Consider the following 20,891-nt stretch of genomic DNA (forward strand, 5'->3'; position numbering starts at 1 on the left):
CCATTACCCACACCGATATCGAGTTGCCTTGAAGAAACTGAACTCAATAACGATCTGAAAGAATTTCTCTTATCTATTTTTTCAACAACGTACTATATAATTTATGGCCTTATTAAGGACCATATTCAAGAGAATTCTTTGTTATACATGCTACTATGTGTTCAGCCTTCATTATATTATATATATATTATTGTTATTATATTATATATTAATCTGATTTATTATACATTATTGTTAATGTTATATAATTTACTCGAAGTATACATTAAAAATATTTTGTTTCTTTTCCAGATTCTAATCGCCTACGCAGTTGTTCCAGAAGCAAAATCCGCTGGCTTGAAAATGTAAGTCTTCTTTTTATTAAAATATAATTTATTCATTTATTCATTTATTATTTATTCTTAAAATAGGGAAATTTAGAATATTCCTTTTAATTTTATTCAGGATCCGAGGGGGGTGTTCCCGTTGAAAATCCCAAAATCTGAGAATGTTAGTACGCTAATAAAAAAAATTTGACGAAAATTTTAGTTAGATGATAGATCGATTCATAGGGTCCGCTACTATCATGAAATCGGAGTGCGTAAAATAATTTTAATCAAAATTCATTAAAATTTACAGAGCAACATAAATACTAAAAGAATGTTGGAAGGAAAACCCTCTTTAGAAAAAATTCTAGAGGCGTTACTGATTTTATTATAGCAATTTGACTTTGAAGATATATCCTCAGTTCGAGTCTATCTGCTGAGATGAAATAATGTGATATTGGATAAACAATCTACTATGAGCAAAAAATAGTAAGACTTATTCTTCAAAATCTATGTCGTCCTCCTCCAAGTAATCCCCTTGGTCATAATACACTTGTTCCAACGTTTTTCCAATCCTCTAAACAGTTTTTGAAGTCCATTTCCGTAGTAGACTTCAATGCGTGAGTCACGTTTATTGTTTTCAATTGACTCAAAACGGTTTCCTCGGAACGGTCGCTTGAGTTTGTTGAAAAGCGAGAAGTCGTACGAAGCTAAATCAGGCGAATAGGGTGGTTGCGGCACGATATTAGTTAAAAATTTGGCGAAAAACTCACGAAGAATCAAAGCATAATACTGAAGCTGTATTCCTTGTTGACAGTTTGGTCGGACGGAAGGAGTTCGGAGTGCACCACTCCTCCATAGTCGAAGTAACCCGTCAAATAACCTTTATTTTTGACCTGCTTTGACGTGGTTTTTTCGGCTTCGGCTCACCTTTGTCACGATATTCGGCCGATTGATCGTCTGTTTCCGGGTCGTAAGCATAGATCCAAGACTCATCGCCAGTAATAATACGTTTCATGACATCTTGGTAGTCGGAAAGCATTGTTTCACAGACGTTAACGCGATGCTGTTTTTCGAAAAAATTTAGTAATTTTGGAACCAATCGTGCTTTCACTTTTCTTGGGCCTAAATGGCCTTTCAAAATGGTTTTCACTGATCCTTCCGATATTCCAACGATGCCAGTAAGATCTCTGACTGTTAATCGTCGATTCTCAAGCACCAATTCCTTTATTTTATTGACGTGTTGATCATCAGTTGATGTTGATGGCCGTCCTGGACGTGGTTCGTCGTCAACGCGTTCTCGACCCTCTTTAAATAATTTGTACCAATCGGAAAAACTCGCGACAAACAGTTATCAATGAAGCCCTTTTCTCACATTGTGAACGTTTCGGCACCACAAATTTTATTCTTTGATCTTTGTGAAATCCTTTGAAGTTTGCTTTGTAAAACTTTTTCGGTTATTAGAGCCTAAAAAATTTAACATTTATCGGTATCATCCGATCGAGACAATAACTGTAAATATGTTTAGTGTTTTTAGCCTATGCAACATATAATGATGAGATCGAAATTCTCATAACTAAATGATTTTTACTTTGAATAACTGAGACTTTCAACGCACTCAAGTAGCTTCAAAAAAAAAGCTTATTTTATTTTAAGTCAATTTTTCCTTTTAACTGCAATTAAGTGGCAACATCGCATGCTAATATTTGCACATTTTTGGAATCGAATCTTTTATATAAACGAAAATGCATTTTTTATTTGAATATTACTAAATCTACTGCAAAATTTAATAGGTGTGGCAACTCTGTTCGTTATAATATCGAAATACAACAATTAAAAAAATTCAGAAGTTTTCCACTTCTTCTAAAATAATTTAAAATGTAGAATTTTTTTCATATTTTTTTCCATTTAAAGTGATATGGCAATACTTACAGTACAATATTACAACTTTAGTAAAGCCACTTTTGACCTATCTGATGTAATATCCGCTATTAACTTCCACTGCTTTGCACTGATTCTACACCGCCCATCAAATCCAATTATTAAACCATTACATTGTTGCTATTGTAAATAGGTACCAACACCAACGAAAAGCCAGTAAAATTGTGTAAAATAGTAGCAGTGAAAAATTGCATTTCAAAACCGAGCATGTCAACGGGCAAACGAGCAACAAAAGATAGCCATCGGAGCTTCCTTTTTGCGACAACGAGAATGACAAGCGAAATGCGCACGAACAAAAACACTTACGCAACAACAAACAAAGTTTAGCAGCACAGTGTTTGAGCAGCGACACTTCGAGCCGCACCTCATATTACTTAACAATTTTGTTGTTGTTGGAATTTGCTTAGATCTCCTCGCAGTTTTCGTTTTTTGTTTCGTCTATGAAGCCTCTAATGCTTTCATTTTCCAAATTGAATTCTAAAATAAACGCCAAACGCTTTGTTCGACTTCAACGGCTGCGTGTAGCACTTGTTATTGTTGTTGCTGCTGCGCGCTTCGTCAGTTACGCGTCGCGCCACAGCAGCGCCGATGGCGACGCGCCACGCAACATCTAAAAAGACAAACAAAAAGTACCAGCGCCCTGAGAGGATGACATAAATTAGATTAGCAACATGAACGCGCCGCGCCACAAACAAAAAAAAAAAAACGAAAAACAAGAAGAAGAAGTATAAAAAGCGAAAGTAACGTCAGAACATAAGCGTGTCGCAGGCGCGCTGCCGAAACAGCAACAAAATTGCCGCAGCACCAACAAATCGATATCAAATCGAAGCTCAATGAATCAAATTGTAACAACATATTGTTGTTGTTGTTGTAGCTAATGTTTCGCGTGTGTGCGCGCGCGGATCGCTGAATGCTTTTCGTCGATTGCTGTCGATCGCTGCGTGCAGATTGTCGGAAATTTATGTGGATAATTGAGTGAACAACGCGGCGCCACCAACTCGAAACAAGCGACAACAACAACAAAACCTATGTGTGTTGTACATAAATGACTGACTAACCCAGCGCGCCACAAAGCGACCAACCTTCCTACCTACGCGCCTACCTGAACACCCCGGACCAGTTGACAATCGCGCTGGTATTTTGGGTTGCGGCAGCGTGTTTAACACTCGCCGCGCTCGATTGGACAAATTGAATATCGCCAGTTAATTCATTATTTTATTCGTTTTCTACTTTTGGGTCGCTTATTGGCAGCGCTGACCTATAGTATTGGCATTTTTATTAGATAATTAATTACAATTAGCTTATGCAAAAGCAGCTGAGGATGCGCCGAGTCGCTTGGTGGGGTGTAATTATTCAAAACGTGAACTTTTAAGAGTGAGCTTACTCATTGCAGATATGTGGTGTGGCTTATGGCTCTGTTATGTGTATGGGCAAGTTTTTGCATTTTAGTAAGTTAGGTTAGGTGAAAAGGTGGATCATGTTACAAGCGCACACAAGGTTCTCATTTGGACAACTTAGAATGCTCGTGCGTTTGTGTGCCATGACCCTAAAGACACTCATAACGAAGCCCTTTCAGCCTACCACAAATTTGTTTAGGTGGCTAATATAAATTTCGGCTATCTCTCCTGTTTCGTAGAAAACGAACTTCTTCTTTATTGTCGTAGATACCGCTTAGCCGGATATAGCCGAGTTTACAATAGCTCGCCAGTCGTTCTTCCTTTTCGTTGTTGGGCGCCAATTGGAGTGAATGCCAGGACTCGGCGGCGGAGTCTCTCTCCCACCACGAATCCCATACCAAATTATCGCTCCTTTATGCGCCCACTGTAGCAAATACCACAAGGACCTACTCGTCACAGTCCTTGTCTCGTCCATCGCACCTGTTGGACGGCGGTGATGTCAACATTTACTGTTGCGAAGACATCAGCCAGATGGACAGCGGCACCTTCCCAATCAGGAGACCGGATATTCCAGTTAGATGCCCTTAAATCGTAATCCTTAATGCGTTTGCCATGGTCGTAATCAAAAGAGGTGTCTCTCGTCCGAGGCTGTGGTTTGCTTTCCATGGAAGGCGTTTTTTACGTTTGATTTAGAAAAGTATTTTGCAATATGCGTTCTACAAATTTCAAACCGCATGTAAGCCAGAGTCTTTTTTGTATCAGAAACGTTTTCAGCTTTCGTGATATTTTCGGAGCTTCGTCATCGCCAAGAAGCGATCGCTTTTATAATGTACTTTGAGCTGAAATCTATATACAATAATAATTTTAAAAAACTTCTTTCAGGTGAAGTCATCAATCTGCTTGAGCTTTGACAGAGCTTTTATAGAAAATAATATGAGCTTTCTGAGACTATATAGATATACATATGTAGCTTTACCTCCAGCACTGATTTATTTGTCCAAATATCGCATATTTTTGCGACAAAAAAACTCCAAGTTCACCTTTCATTATCTCTGACTTAACATCTTTCTATAACCATTGGATTGAGGTTAGGTTAAATTGGTAGTTTTGGTTCTTTGCGATCCTTTAGAATGCCTGCGCTTGACGCGAATTTGAACAGACTCTACGGCCTCACTATCGATACCTCCACCAGCGTATCATATCATAGCACTGTTTCCCTGGTGCTTTACTCTAAACATTTCCTTCAGTCTTCTCGATCTGTCAACCTCATTCTGTGTGAGTATGCCGCCACCAGACAGTGTTCGCAGTTAGTATTCCGATCATTTTTCTACAGTCCTTCTACCGAGGACCATTGGATTGAAGTCGTCATCTGGTATCGAGAATGTATCAGAAGCTTAGCTTTGAAGGTTTATAGAATAAATTAGAATTGTTATTGAGGTGAGCACTGCGACCTGAAGTCTGTTGTACCCTCCGCTCTTTCAACGGACTCACATCCGCCCAGCATGCCTAAAGTTAGCAGCCCGTATCTAATCCTGTCCACTCCTTCCTCGTTACGGAACAGCTTTTTTATGATGTGCGGACCCTACAAGATAAAAAGTTCCGGCTTAGAAGTTGTTGGACTATTGCCGTCGAGTTTATTGGTCCTCTCTCTATATTTTTCATAGTCTTCTTCAATCAATATTTGGAATATCTTTCTATATTTACTTATATAGTTTTGTCGATTGTAGTAGTGTAATCAAGTAGGTTTGTTTGTATTTGGTTAAGCTACACGGTACTCCTCTTTTCGTACTCTTACAACATGTTCCTACAGACTATGATATTTTTATTTATAGCTTTTTTACGAATATGGAAATCCGAAGTTTCTTCGATGGCGATACTCAGAGAGGGGAACATGCTTAGGGCTTTTTGAGTGTAAAACAGCTTTCGAAAGCAAAATTTTTAGCTCCAATTTTTCGATTTATTCAAAATTGTTGTTATTGGAGGCTAAAAGTAAGAGATGACTAGCAAATCTGGTCGAAGGCGGAGAGTGAAAAGACAACTGCGGTTTCGAAGAGTTGTTTATGGTTGACGAAGGAGAAAGAAAAAATTCAATTTGAAATTCTGCTAGCAATCGAATTGAGTTCAGGCGTGTTAAGTATTTCTTATTTTTAACCTCAATTAGCTTGACATTTTTTTGATAAGGGTGCCGCAGCGCAACGGCCAACTAATAGACCAAGAATGCTGGTGGGCACACATACTTACATGTACTCATGATTTTATATACATGGCAAGCTAACGTGATGACTCTTCTATTCTCCAGCTTTGTTGTATCCAAGCAATTGGTCTCTTAGAAGCCCATAAAAAGTACCGCAGTGAGATTTACTGCCTACTACCGCCAGCACTTCATTGCTCGCCGATTGGAATTAAAAGAAATGCCACAGCAATTACCGCAAATGCTGCGGCCACCACAACAACAACTGCAATACCACTTAGCGACAATCGGCAGTAATGAACCACAATGTTTCCGAGTAATGGTGTATGGGAATGTCACCGCCCAGCAACCTTAGAAATTTCCCAATCTATGCAAACAGATCTGCTGTGTTGTGGTGGTCGTGGTGCAGATCGTGCGATACGAATGCGCAGCTGCGGAGTGCACGAGCAAGCAAGAGTCGCATTTATAAAGAAAACAGTGAAAACTGAAAATAAAAAGTGAAAAGTTTTTTCCTCGCTGTGCTGGAGCGCCTTTGCTTGGCTGCGTGAGGCACGTGCAGCGGTTTTTTCCCCATATTTTTCTTTTTCTTTATTTTTTTCGTATTTGACTATTGTCTCTTCATTTTGTTGTTATTAGCTTTGCTAATGCCCAGCAGATAAGCGAACTTCTACTTATTGTTCTTTACTTAGCTTCTATTGCTTGCAAACTATTCTTCAAGACTTCGTGCATACCAATATATGTGTGTATGTGTGCTGCCCATATATACTCGTACATCTTCGCGCGCATTGGGCAAACGTCTATTATCTCTTTGGGTCAAGATAAGATTACAAACAATTGAGCTCAACCCCGACGCGCACACACAAATCCCAACAGTCACACTAATGGATGTCCAAGGCAGCAGAAGCCTATTGAGGACGTCGTTGCTGGCTGAGGCACAGTGTGTCGATTTTGATAAGAGTTACGACACATTTGCTTTATTATTTTGAGGAAATATTAGAATGTACCTTTAGACTCACCGAAAGTTCTTACTTGCGGGAGTACCGATCCGCTCCCATTCTACCGATTACGGCTCTAGGGTGCCTTTCCTTGTTAGCTCATCAGTTTTACAATTTTCTGCGATTCCGCTGTGGCCTGGCACCCATACCAGTTTTATCAAAAATCCATTCGATGCGGTTGATAGCGAGGTTAGACAGTCTTCGACCAGCCACTGTAAATGTGTTCAAGGTTAGTATCGCCGCTCTGTTATCTGAGTGGATAATCACTTGTCTGAAAGAGGTTGCACTCCGGTGGAGTAAATCTACTGCAACTTTAATGGATGCAGCCTCGTTCCGGAAGCCACTGCAATAGTCAGGAAGTCTGAAACAGGAGTTGATAGAGAGCTCTCGACAGTACACCTTTCCACCAACTTTCCCAGAAAGCTTTGACCCATCCTTGAAGAAGCTCTCTGCCCCTCTCCAGCAACGTCTTCTTCTTACCCACAACTCCCTTACCTGTATGAGGGTTGAGAAGAAGCCGTCCGAGTGCGGTTTGGCAACTCCATAATCCAAGTGCTCCAGCAGAAAGTAAAAGTAAGTGAGGATTTTCGAGTGTTCAGACCCGTGTTCTTTTAGAAACAACCCTGACTCTCTGAGTTTATTTGCCGCTTTCGCAGCCATACACCTTCCGGCGATGTCCACGGGCACCTAAACACATAAATACATTATAGTAGTCTGCGATGATCTTAGGTATTACTTCTAAAACGCTTGAAAATAGCTTTTTCTTACAAAAACTCATCGTCATATTTGCTTCTTCTGGTCTATTTACTTCTTCCGTTCATTTTCCCTAGAAGCTCATACATTACTTTGGACCAATGTTGTAAAAATAGAAGAAACCCTTCATTTTCTTTTTCTGTCTATTTTCCTTGGACGGTCATGCATTAATTTGAACCACTGTTGGAAGATTACAAGAAACCCTTCATGAAAACCTCGCCTTGAAAAGTTTCAACTTAACTAAAAGCGATCTGAAGTTGCCTCAACTTAACTTTAAAAGGCTTTCCGGCTCCTAAGCTCACATATAGAGAAGCAGAAAATGTGTTATGGTTCGATAGACTCCGATATCTGACAATAACCTTTAATGATACTTTAGCTTAAATGTTCAAAGCTGACTTCTGTGTATGTTATTTTCGGTTACTTCTTTCTGAGATGCCTTAAAAACTTCCAAACGTAGAAATTCCTAAAAATAAAAAAAGGAAGTTCTAAAGATCATCATAATTCAAATTAATCTGAAGTGAAGCTGTTTTCAACCACTGTATATTTACATATGTACATAAATATAAACAATGTATGTATCCATGTATCTCTATTTACCTACGGTGACTGATCCAACAGTCAGTCCAACACAATTTCGGCATCAATCTTGACATTTGGCACTCTCTTCACTTTTAGGCTATTTAAATAGCTACTTAAAATAATTTCAAATTTGAAAAAATGAGCGCTTACGCTTCTTACCCCGTGCTCACGCCTCTATTGTGCTTCTACTGCCCGAGCGTTAGGGATTTCGTTCGTCTCTGCAGAATTACTTACCGTTTTATCTCTACACATTTACATACCAATATATTACATATGAATGTTAAATAGTATGTGCTGTTGTTGTTGTTGCGCGACCGCAACATCTTTAGCTCCAACAAGCGTTGTTACTTACTTACCTCATTCACTTAGCGCTGAACTCTTTGCTTGCCTCCGCGCCATTGTCGCTCCATTGTCACTTTTAATGTTAATGACGATCTAACACTCGAGATAAGTGTGTATGTGTGTGTGTACTGTCGTGCAAAGTAAATACATATAATGATTACTTGAAGTTTTTAAGTAACAAAGCGCTGCCAATCGGTTGAGCGTTCGCTGCGCGGTGTGCAAAGGTGGTGGCTTCTTGGCTCTTGGCTCTGGTCGCTTTTGGCTTTTTATTATGTGACTACTATTTTCTTTGTCTTCAGTCTTTGCTCTTATTGCTGCTTGCTGTTATTGTTGTTGTTAGTGTTGTTGCTGTTGTGGCTTTGTCGTAGTTCACCTCATCTCTTGTAATTTAATGCTTTGACGCACGTGCGCTTTGTGTTTCTTTCAATTAATTCTCCAATTTTTTCGGTTTCTTCAACACAAGTCCGACTTGCTTTGCATTCGCTTACTTGTTACTGTTGTTGCACTACGCTTATTATCTTTATGTTGTTACGTGTTGTTTTAATTTGTTTGTTGTCTTTTTTAAGTGCTTTGTTACTAGTTGCCACTGCTATTGTTGTTGTTGTTGTCCGCTTGATATTATTTTCATTTAATTTGTCTTAAGAATTTGTACTACAACTTAATTAAGTCTTCTGCCTTTGGCGACGCTTTAATAGCTGACATTTGAGCGTGGAATTTTTTTTTTTTGGCGAGTGGAGTATATAGTGTATTTTGGACTCGGATTTTTTTATTTTTTCATTTTGTTTATTATGTCACACTCGTTACATAAAAAAGTATTGTCATAGTAAAATTTGTATTAGAGTAAGGCGGAGTACTGGATATTTAGCCCCTATCACGGTCATTAAATTTAATCCCGATCCCGTTCATTAATTCTCAGATACATAAGTATATCGTAGCAATCTACAAAATCAGTGAGTTTTTCCATGAGCAAAGAGTAGTTAAGCTCCATTAAGTAGCTCATCTCATTAATTTGAGAATACCACACGGAAATATTATTGAGGGCATATTAAAAAGAGAGACAGGAAGAGGTATCGAGAGAAGAAGTGGAAAACATTTCAATTTGGTGTCCCTAGTTCGGTATCAAGCTTCAGATTTATCTGAAAATATAGTAACTTTCAAGTTTTTCCAAATATTCTAATGTGGTATTCACTTATCCTGGTAAATGGTGATGGTTTAAATGCCTACGAATTGACTCAAGGTTTCCCCGTTTTACAAGGAGCTGAATTAACATGGTGGTTGCGAAAATTTGGCGAAAAACTCTGGAACCAATTGTGGTTTCCCTTCTTTTAGGTCCAAATGATCTTTCAAAATTGTTTTCACTGATCCTTCTCATATTCCAACGAAGGTATTAAGATCGTCGATTCTCAAAAACCAACTTCTTTATTTTATTTACGAGTTGATCGTCTGTTGGTGTTGTGATGGCCGTCCTGAACGTGGTTCATCGTCAACGTATTCTCGACCCGCTTTGAATAATTTTTACCAATCAAAAACTCTCGCTCGCGACAAACAATTATCGCCGAAGACCTTTTCTAACATTCTGAACATTTCGACACCAGAAATTTGGTTCCGCTCACAATATTGAAAGGAAATTTTTTGCCGAATGCACTCTATGTACTTCATAAAGACAAACGTATGCTAAACACTAATGACTAGTTTGATGTGGCATGGCACGGTCTTCGTTATAATGGATTAATCTATCCGAGTTCTGAGGTCGGAACTACAAATTGAGAAAAATCACGTTCCTTATCTCCAACACTTCACTCTTTGTGAAACTAATAGCCGAATCCGAGTAAAACAATTTAGGTATAATCAAAAAAAGTGGTATTAAAAAGTAAAATAAATTATAAAAATGTGTTTATTACGGAATATTGTTAAAGATTAAATTAAAAAGAAAAAGAAGAAAGAAAGAATATGGTACACTCTCATCTAAAATCCCAACCGAAAGTAAACCAAAATCCAGATTAAAAGTTCAATATTGTCATTTAATACTTTTATCTAATTGCAACAACCACTCGAGCATGAAGAGCAAGGACAAAGAAAAAGAACTAGCAAATTAAAAAATACTAAAGGAGAATCTTAAGTGAGTTGTAGCAATTGAAGCGCCACTTGAAAAGCAAAAAGAAGAAATCAAAATAATGAAGCAAGTATCTGCAAGTTCAACCGAAAGAGTACACCAAAACTGGGGTGAAGCGACTCTATGCTTAAACTGCTACTTGCTGTTTACTATTTACGGGTGAAAATCAAAGGGACAGAGGTATTTCACTCACAGTTGGCTAGCTGTGCCGAAGGACGGCTAAATTGACTTTTCACTCGGCCAGTCGCCATCAGCTTGGACGAAGACGCGGTAATACCGGCTGACTCTTCGCCATCTTCTTGGCTGTACGTATAGTCCTTGTTAGATTTGTTTTTATGTATCTTTTGCAACTGTTGTTACCCACAAGCAAATCCATTATTGCACTGTTAATTGACAAAATTACGTAATTTATAATTGGCATTGAGAATCTTAGAGGAGGTGATAACTTAGCGTATAAATTTTGTAGTGGGCGTTTGATGGCTTATTTTGGGAAGGAATTGCAAGCATTTTGCGCTGATTGCCACTCTTCGTTTTTGGTATTAAACTTTACTGTTATAGAGTTTCGTAATTGCTTACTTTGGTAATGCAAGATAATTTTAAATGTTTTCAGTTGAATTTTGCTAAAGAGTATAGAATTCTATTCTAGGACAGATAGTCACCGAACGAAGGTAATGTTGGCTGTTTCGTGGGATTTCAAAAGGATCGTTTATTTTGAGCTTTTGCCCGACAATAACACGATTAATTATGTAGTGTATTGTAACTAGTTAGACAAGTAATATATTCAGTCAGAAGAGGCTGCAATTAATCAATAGAAAAGATATAGTTTTCACCAATAATCCGCGATCACATACAACATGAATGACTCGCCAAAAAGCTTTTACAGTTTACAGGGGATGTTCTACCACACACGCCATATTCTCCATATTTGGCAACTTTAGACTATAACTTGTTCCGGTCTCCGCAATTTCTTTAATTGACACGGTATATTTAGGAAATTTTGCATATATTATTATCCAAGGCGTGGTTACAATCTCTCTAGAAATTATTCAGATCGGACATCCATAGCAGGCACACAAACTAATCGATCAAACTCAAGTCTTTGTATGGAAAACTTTTACATGATTTAGTGGTTTGAACTGAAAAATTTGTTCGGTGATTGGTCTGTTGCTTTTGTCAAAAATCCTTAGCTAATTTTGTGAAGATAAAATCTCTTGACCGCTCTATGCTTAACCTTTTCGCAGAGCAACTATCTTGTTTAGTGTTCCTATAAATTCATCGATATTATCCGTATCTGAAGGACCAGTCTAAATAATTATTTGGAATAGTTATAACGGTTTGGTTATTCGGTATTGTAACTGAAACGCAAAATACTTAATTATTCGTCAACATTTATTTGGTCACCTTGAAAGAGATCCCCACCAGATTTAATACACTTATGCCAACGACTTTTCGAGTGCTCGAAACACTTTTCATAAAGACCTTCGGGAATGGCCTTCAGTTCCATCAGCAAACTTTGTTTTATATATTTGATATTCCAATGATTGTTGACCTGTTTGCATGTCAAACTCATGAACCCATTGCCTTATCGGCAGTTATAATGCTTTCCATGAATTTGGGATCGTAATTCGCACGTTCAAGCATGTCCAAAGAGACCTATTTATGATACTACAAGTATTTTTGAAAAAAAAATCAGATTCATCGGGACGAGTTGAGCAAGAACGCGTTTTATATCCAAAATATCTGCCAAATCTTTCGAATGGACTCGCTAAAGATGTCGAGCTCTGCTGCCATCTCTCTAACACTACCATATTCTTCACTTTTATAAGGCTTTTTTTGGCAATATAAATAATAATTGAGTTTTTAACACACATTTTCAAAACATACTCCAAGTTTTTGGACTTAGTAGCATTAATACATACCCTTTAATGGCACTTGTGAGTTCTCAAATATAATACTTAGCATTAGAACTACCTATGTACTACGCCAAGTTTTTACCTGCATTTCGCTAAAACGACGAAAAAGACAATCGTGCGACTAATTGCAAAAGTGTTCAACGGAATGTAAAGAAGAAGCAGAAAACTATGTTATTAAAGCATATTCATACATACATACATACGTACAAATATAGTTATTAGGAAATAACACCCGCGCTCAAGCAACCAATATGGCGGGCAACTATGTATGGCAAACTAAAGAAATCCAAAGTTAAACTACTACTTAGTGAAGAAATAAATGGCAGTCGCTGCACAAAAGCTGAAAGAAGACATACGCTGCCAGCGGGGTGCATGACAGAAGGGGGGGCCATGTTTAAGTTAATAGCTGTGAGGAGGGAGATTTTACTTTAGTTGTCGCCTACGAGCGTAGGTGGAAATACTATATGCTTTTGAAAATATATGTCATTGCTGTTGTTGTAGTTTCACATCTCTGCAAACACATATGTATGTACGTGCGCATGGGAGAATGTGTACTATACTATGTATGCGTCGAACATTATGTTGGGAGGGGCGTTGAGTATAAAGTTGACCTCGCTTTACTTACAAAAGCACACAGATTAGATTTGTATTAGAGGCTTAAGCGTGCAATCGTAAAGCGTCTACGTTCAGAAATAGAAAAAGTAGAAATAAGTGGAACTAATGGTGGCGGAAGAAGATGTTTTGCTTTTGCAAAGGGTTGCCAAATGTAAGAAAAATGAGGTTTAGTGACTTTTTCAGATAGAGCAGATATACAAAAAAAAATAAAATTAAATTAAATATAACTGAATTTAAATATTTTCAAACATAACTCAAAAATTTTTTTTTTTCAAAATTTAAAACAGTGCAATTTTTTTTTTAGAAAAGAAATTTTTTAGAAAATTTTTTTTTAGAATTTTTTTTTTTTAAATTGCACTGTTTTAAAATTTTGAAAAAAAAAATTTTTGAGTTACATATGTTTAAAAATATTTAAAATGATATGTAATGATATTTAAATTCAGCTATATTTTATTTAATTTTATTTTTTGTTAGTTTTCAGCATATTTTTCGAGCTTTTGTATGTTTAGTGTCACCGCTTAGTTTAGCAAATCTCAAATAAGTATTTGTAATAATAAGCTTCACTCTCCAAATGCACTTCTTCCGCACAAACAACTTGTAATACAGTGCATTGGCAACCCTGTCGATATGTATAGCCTTAGCTAAACATCTTGGTGCCACCACACGCAATCGAAATTATCCACCCATTGCTTTATGGCTGCAGCAAACGCAAATGACCCGAGCCATGAAATGAAAAGCTAAATTAGCTAAAATTGCCTGTTAATTTAAAGATTATTACGTTGGACGCCCATTGCTTCATATGTGGAATGAAGAACTACTTTTTCAATATAAAATCTCAGTTATTGTTTATATTCTTGGCGCGATGATTTGCGTGTGCTTTTCTTGCGCTGAGATGGGTTTCTATTTTTTTCTAAACTTTGGTAAATAGACATATGATGATACAAATACTTACTCAAATATTATGGGAGGTCATTTTGAATAGTCGCTTGCTTTTGCCTGTGTATTTTTTGTTTTAAAGAACTTTATGGTATATACGATAGACTAACCGCAGCAGTGGTGATTCGCCTGGTTAAGGTTATAAAAATCTTAAATGAGGAAGACGTTTCGTTATGTAGCGAGAATTCGGAAATGTTTTTGTCGCAAGAACGAAAAAATGAATACGGGCTATGTAGGACATATTATGAAACTCATACATGAACATTAGAGATCATCAAAAGGGAAACACTCTTCAAAGAGGTCATATTGACAACTTTACGTTCATCATCTCAGTGAGTCTAATCGAAAAAGCATTCCTAAAAACCAAGAGAAAACAAAAAAAAATACAAAAAAACATATGCAAACATAAAAGAAGAGTGATTTATCAAGCTGCTCTCGTCATCTACATAGTATTTATGTTTTCTTTACCATATAGTTGGTGCCTTATTAAATAATTGTGTTCAAAAATGCGTTGTCATACCATTTTAGAAAATAACCATAATTACCACTAGAAGCAAGTACTATATGTATGTACTGTCACAGTTTACGCAGTTTTCTTCAGTTCACTGGCATGACTTTGCTATTTTGGCAATATTTTGAAATTGCTCATAATACCCTTTTCTGTTCGGTGGTAACTCTTTACTTTAATTCGAGAATTTAGCGTAAATAATGTGTTAATTATTTAATTTAAAACAAGACAAATGTTAACTTCGGTTACAGCAAAACTGCAGTGCAGTACACAAATAAAAAAAGTTCCATACAAAAACCTGAATAAACTGTGATAATTCAGAGGTTGTAGCATTGCCTGGAATATTATGCCATGTATGCCCAATTTTGTAAAGAAATCTCGGAAATTAATTAATTAATTCCGTAGAAGAACTTAATTTTTATCAATCTGTTCGTATGACAGCTGTAATCTATATTGAATCGATATGAAAACTCATGAAGCTTGTATCATTGCCTAGGATAAGATTCTATACCAAATTTCGTGAAGATATCTCATCAACTTAAAAAGTTTTTTTTACAGAACTTGATTTCGACCCTTGAGTTTATATGACAGCCATATGCTATAATAGTCCGATCTTCGGAGATTACATTACTGCCTTAGACAGATCGCAAAATATCGCATGAAAATGGTACTAGTTCACGTATATACAGACAAACAGGCGTACTTGGCTCACCCTTCATAAATGGTGATCTATTTCGAGATTCCCAACTTTTTACAAAAAAACCACATAAGCTTTTGTTTTTTTAAACAAGTCTATCCGTTGAGTACAATTTTCGATGACTCGTTCGAGCATTTCGATTGGTAACTGTCGTATCACCAATTTTTCAAGATATAAGGACCGATGATTCTAATGGCCCACAATCTACACCAAACCGTTTGTTCTGTTTCTGGATAAAATGGTAGTTCTTGAATCTCTTCAGGTTGCTCTTAGTCCCAAATGCGACAATTTTGCTTATTTACATACCCAGTGAGCCAGAAATGGGCCCTATGGCTGAACAAGATTTGACTCGAAAGCGTCTTATCTTCTTGGAACTTTTCAAGAGCTCAAAGAGCAATACGATGTCCCTTGGAAATGTCGAGCGGTTTTAAATCTTGCACAAGCTGGTGAAAAAAGACTATTGAAAAAAGTACCTGTATCACCCGTTATTACTGATTTTTTTTGTTGATATAAGTAAGCATGATCCCTAAAGCTAAAACACAAGTTATCTGTAAAATCTAAAAAATCGAGCGAAGTAGTCTGAAAAAAATTAGTTAATGAACCGTTATTTAATCAGTTATCGTTAAAGATGGCATGATGAACGTGAAAACCTTATTTTAGACGGGTTTGATTTTCTTCAGACATTTTTTTGGTATTATAAAGTACCTGTCTAGAACTATCCAAGTGTGCTCATTCCGGAGAAAAGCCAATATCTGACGCAGCTGTTTTAATAAAAAATTTTATTACAGAATATGTACGCTATTGAATTGCGTACAAAAATTGTTCATAGACCCTTAGAAAGATTGTTCTTTGCTTCGGTGGAGTACTACTGCGGTTTCCCTCATATCAACATATTGAACAAAAAGTTTGGCATTAAATCACCTCAGCAATTAAAGTGAAAATTATACAACAACCAAGTATATTTCTTCATATTTTTCAATTGCCCTCCAACAGTTAATCTGCTCCATGCATGTCCACATACACACCCATACATGTCAGACGGGTAACGCCTCTGCATATCACCAGCCTCATCTGCGCTGCGGCAAGTGACCGCCTTTGAATTACTTTAGATTATTAGATTGAATGGAATTATTGCGTGGCTACAATTTTTTTTATTTTATTTAATAATTTTTTTGTGTTCTTCTTGTTGTTGTGCTGCTGCTTCGTTGGCGACAACGTCGCGGTAATTGAATGTAATTGAGAGCGTCTTTGATGTGTCCATGAAGCACAAAAGAATAGGCCGCAGCAAGATGCGTGCTTTTTAATTAAAATTTTACATACAAACAAACGTAAAGTGTATATATGTAAGTAGATGTTGTGTGTGCGTGTTGATTTGCTTTAACTTGAAAACTATTGCGTAACAGCTTACAAGCGCCGAGTGGCGTGGCAAATTCGAAAAGGAATTTTTAGATTTTTAGTCGCATATTTTGCTCGGACGCGCGTGCTTTAGTACAGCACATGCACACACATACAAACCTACATATACTCACATACACTACATACTTGTAAATTCAGCTAAGCTTTTTCATTCGATTTTTTCCGTTTTTTTTTTTGTTTGCCTTGTTTGCTTGTTTTCGGTTTTCCTTAGCCATTAAAGTTGGGCAAAAATGCACTTGCCACCAACTGGGGCACGCATACAATTGGGTTAATGTGCAAAACGCTGCACATAAAATTATTTTTACCAAAGAAATATAGCTTTTTGTAAACATTTACGAGCGAAATGTGTGTTGAAAAGATTCTTTTTCAAGGAAAATGCATAACTATGCGCTAGTTAAGTACACACATCTGTGTAGTGTCTGTATGTATGCATGTGTCTGTGTGTTTTATATTTTTTCGCAACAAAGTAATATTGATTTGCTGAAATGCTTGTGTGTGTTTGGCCAAAAATTTCAAATTTGAAATCACATAAAATGGAAAAACATGCCAAGCTAAGAGACCCCTGTAAAAGCTTTGACTCACTGCTGAAATTTCGATCCATTTGGAGGCTCCCCACTTTTTTAAAGAAAATACACAGATACTTCAAATTTAATGTGGAATGTTTATTATCATTCTAAAGAACATTCTTTAGCATTTATTTTTTTTAAATTATCTCTTTCAAACGTTGGCCGCGGCTACGTCTCAGATAATCCGTTGAGTCCCGAATTCGAGCATTCCGACTGGTAACTGGCGAGTGACACACGTAATGTTTTGCTCCAAAGCCTGAATCAAAGCGCATTGTCCGCATAGACTTTAGAATTTACCTATCCCCACAGGAAAAAGTCTAACAGTATAACCGACCCAAAACGTGAAATTATCTGCTCTTCAAAGTGTTCAGCTATCCTGGCACGATGGCGGTAATGTTCTCACCGGCATCATTTTTGAAAAAATATGGTTCGTTGATTACACTGGTCCACAAACCACATGAAAGCGTTGTTTTTTCTGGATGAAGTGACAGCTCTTCAATCTCTTCAGGTTCCTTTTCGACGGAAATACGGCAATTTTGCTTGTTCACGCATCCATTGAGCCAGAAATGAACCTTATCGCTGCACAAAATTTGGTTTAAAAATGACGGACCTTCTTGGAACTTTTCAAGAGCCCACAGAGCCTTTAACTCAGTCCGAGTTGCTGCGGACGGCGCCGAATCGAGTCTCTGCAGTCTTCGAGATATTTCATTTATTAAAATAATACCTAATGGACTGATTTCGGGATGTTGACTTCTAATATCAGCAGATGACATTATTTTCGGTTACTGGCTTTAATCAAAAAGTTCAAACACGTATTTTCGAGATTATATAAACATTTCTAGATTAATTTCCAGATCAAGAGAGGTTTGAATAATTCAGTTTTTTTCTGTATAAAAGAAGTTTTATATTAATTTAAAATGGTTACTGGATTTGGATATTATTCAAAATTGGAAACCGGCATTTTCGGAACTTATTTCGGTATCAATAAAATTCGAATTTCGAATTAATTAAAATTTCTTCCATCTATTTGACCGTTCCACCTCCACCTCCTGTATGACAAATGAAGTAGCCATGATCTCTTCTACTTATTCCGAGGTTATTTCACCCATCGCGTGTTGTTATTGCATTATGCTGGGTAGGGTTTCTTGAGACAAAGAAACACGCTTCCCATGCCTCACGCATCTTTCCGAACCGCTTACAGAAGATCCTCGGCCGCCTTTTGATCTAGAGGATATAGCTTTGGCCTCCATCTTCTTTGATGGACTTCGCCACGCTTAACACCCTCCCTTTGCTAGTTCGCACGTCCGGATTCTGTCTTTGTAGCAGCGGCAGAACATGTTTCGGATCCACAACGCGAGGTATGATTACCTTCACTTTGGGCACCAATGGAATACTGCTGCGGTCAACCACCTCCCACTTTGCACCTTTGCACAGGTGTGGAAGCGTTCTTACCCATGCTAGCGTCGGGTCGTCGTTGCATTTTAAAATTTTGATTAGCGGTACCATGCTGCTCCATCAAATGACGACATTGATGCCCCCGGTTCGGCGTCAATTCTCGAAAGAAGGGCTTTCAGTAGTTTCATTTCCGTTATTTTCCACCACCTGTGACATTTGTGCCAACGGGTTACTGCGCTCTATGAGCGCGATGGTCAAATGCCATTTCACAATCTCACTGGTCGCCGCTGCTGGCTTTGGCGTTGTCGATTTCACGTCCGCGTGTTTGTCATCTAGCTTTCCGGCTACATCTTTGCACTTCCCCTTTACGAGGGCGCCTTTGCTTCGCTCTCTGTTGAGCGCTACCTCTTTCCAGCGATGAGCTCCTCAATGCGATTACCATACGCTGGGTCCGAGGGACCGTTCTTCATCTCCTCTCTAACCTAATCCAGCCGTTTCACCTCTTCTTCTATCAGCCTGGACTTGCTTTCGAGGCGGTTGCATATTTCGACCGCTGCCTTCTATCTCGCTTTTGTCTTCAACCCCTCCTTACTTGACTCCTTCGGCGGCTCCGTCTTGTTCCCAGAGTTGGAACCCTCGGTCGCCTGCACAGGAGAGCAAAGAAGTTCTTTCCTTTCCGCGTTTATGCACACAGCGCTTTTTTGGTCTAAGTCTTCATAGACTGTGGCACCCGTGCGCTGTAAAGCTGGTTTGGCAGTTTCACTAGCTGCTCTCGTTACAGTGTAGGTATGGCCGCTGAGGACACAGCTCTTACAATCTCTGTGCACGCAGGTGATAGCAGCCTCGTCTCCCATCGACATTTGGACCGATATCCCGATCCGATTTGTTCCTTTATTGTCTTCTATTTTGAGTTTTTGATTCGGTGGTTTGTACTCCTAGCGTTTTATACCTACCGCCAGGTACCTTCTTAGCAAAGACCCTTGTATTACTCATTCACCTACTTTGAGGATGCATATAAAACAGTCCAACATGAGGGGACGTTTGGGAAAATACGCCAGCCTTCGGTAGGAGCCGTCTGCCGACAATGTAATGACTATGACAGGAGCCAGCCTGAGATCATGGTAATGTAAGCAGCGACCACATCCATTGCCCGGTAGACACCCGAACGAAGGATACAGCTGAGAGGAATTCTTGCTGATTTTTTTATTCAATTAAGGAATTTTTTGTTACTATTTCCAAAATTTCGGGATTAACAGCAGCAAAGGCTGCGAAACAGTCTAAACTCCCAATGACAATCGCTGGAGAATTTATGTTGATGGAGATAATTTGTACGCCATTCGCTGTCTCTTATATCATACACATCCATAGATTCACACACACATATACGAGTATTTCCCACCCATACATGCGCAGCGGTCGTTCGGTGAGTGAGGCTGTCAATTTAATTATGAAATTGAATGAACGCTATATTTTTGCTGCAATAAAAATTGGGTCAGATTTATCGACGCATACAGTTACTGTGTTACGTTGTTGTTGTTATAGTTCTTGTTACTGTTGTTGCCGCCATTAGCGCGCTAATGTTGTCTTCATTTGTGAAGATTGCACGGAGCGCTGCGCTTGAGAATGACAGCAAGCAAGACAGATATTTTTACATAAATGAATGTATATGTGGGTCTGTGTGTGTGTGTGCAGTGGTAGTTGTAAAATTTGCGCGCATTTCGAGCCAATTGCCAATTGCTGCACGCCGCCGCCGCAGCTGAAGCCGAAACCGAAGATGTGGCGCGCCGGGCAATTGCAAGCAGTGTGGCAGCGGCGTGGCCCCAGCAGCGGCAGCAATAAGTATTATTAGAAAATTGCAAATGACTTTTGGAATGACACGATAACAACAGCAACAACAACAACTACCAGCGCAGCGCACTCATTAATAGATGTGTACCAAGCAATTGGAAGCCGCCCAGCACGGCCAGCAGTAGTCTAAGCAATCAGAGCAATAATAATGCCAAATGGTGCGGGCAGTCAGATAAGAAAGCGAAATGATGGCAAACTACAGCAACAACAACAACAAGCAAATAGACAAAGACAAGCAAGTAAGAAGCAACAAAAAAGGTATTAAAACAACAACAATGCACACATAGTACATACAACAAACGCGTTCGCGTTCGCGTCACTTGCCTCGAGGTTCACAACGCGCCGCTTCTTATTAGGAATTGCAGAGTCGCAACGCTACGG

General features: G+C 38.3%; 1 protein-coding gene across 1 annotated transcript in view; it reads left to right on the top strand.

Annotated features, from left to right (window-relative positions):
- Window positions 1–323: 323 nt before the first annotated feature.
- Window positions 324–20,891, top strand: part of LOC105234015 (serine-rich adhesin for platelets) — a 155,534-nt gene continuing 134,966 nt past the window's right edge. The window contains exon 1 of the mRNA XM_049455708.1: window positions 324–344. The gene's annotated coding sequence lies outside the window, so the exon portion shown is untranslated. The remainder of the gene's footprint in view (window positions 345–20,891) is intronic.

This window comes from Bactrocera dorsalis, chromosome 1, assembly GCF_023373825.1.
Source record: "Bactrocera dorsalis isolate Fly_Bdor chromosome 1, ASM2337382v1, whole genome shotgun sequence".
NCBI lineage: Eukaryota > Metazoa > Arthropoda > Insecta > Diptera > Tephritidae > Bactrocera > Bactrocera dorsalis.